Below are 1022 nucleotides of genomic sequence, written 5' to 3'. Positions count from 1 at the left end.
TTTATCGAGCCCATCTTTGCATGAAATGTTCCCTTTTTATCTTGAATTTCCTTGAAGAGATGTCTAGTGTTTTCCATTCTGTTGTTTTCCTCTATTTCTTTGCATTGATCACTGAGGAATGCTTTCTTATCTCTTCTTGCTATTATTTAGAACTCTGCATTCAGATGCTTATATCTTTCCTTTTCTCCTGTGCTTTTGGCTTCTCTTCTTTTCACAATTATTTGTAAGGCCTACCTAGACAGCCCTTTTGCTTTTGGCATTTCTTTTCCATGGTGATGGTCTTTATCACTGTCTCCTGTACAATGTCACGAACCTCAGTCTATAGTTCATCAGGCACTCTATCTGTCAGGTCTACTCCCTTAAATCTATTTCTCATTTCCACCGTATAAAATCATAAGGAATTGGATTTATGTCATGCCTGAATAGTCTAGTGGTTTTCCCTACTTTCTTCAATTTAAATCTTAATTTGGCAATAAGGAGCTCATGACCTGAGCCACAGTCAGCTCCAAGGCTTGCTTTGCTGACTATTTAGAGATTCTCCATCTTTGGCTGCAAACGATATAATCAATCTGATTTCAGTGTTGACCATCTGATGATGTCCATGTGTAGAGTCTTTTCTTGTGTTGTTGGAAGATGGTGTTTGCTATGACCAGTGAGTTCTATTTTCAGAACTCTATTAGCCTTTGCCCTGCTTCATTCCATACTTCAGGGACAAATTTTCCTGTTACTCCAGGTGTTTCTTGACTTCCTACTTTTGCATTCCTGTTCACTATAATATAAAGGACATCTTTTTTGGGTGTTAGTTCTAAAAGGTCTTGTCGGTCTTCATAGAAGCATTCAACTTAAGCTTTTTCATCGTTACTTGTTGGGGCATAGACTTGGATTACTGTGATATTGAATGGTTTGCCTTGGAAACAAACAGAGATCATTCTATAGTTTTTGAGATTGCATCCAGCTACTGCACTTTGGACTCTTTTGTTGTCCATGATAGATACTCCATTTCTTCTGAGGGATTCCTGCAC

Source organism: Bubalus bubalis, chromosome X (assembly GCF_019923935.1).
Source record: "Bubalus bubalis isolate 160015118507 breed Murrah chromosome X, NDDB_SH_1, whole genome shotgun sequence".
Taxonomy (NCBI): domain Eukaryota; kingdom Metazoa; phylum Chordata; class Mammalia; order Artiodactyla; family Bovidae; genus Bubalus; species Bubalus bubalis.
The sequence above is the reverse complement of the archived record's forward strand: the minus strand, read 5'-3'. Positions refer to the sequence as shown.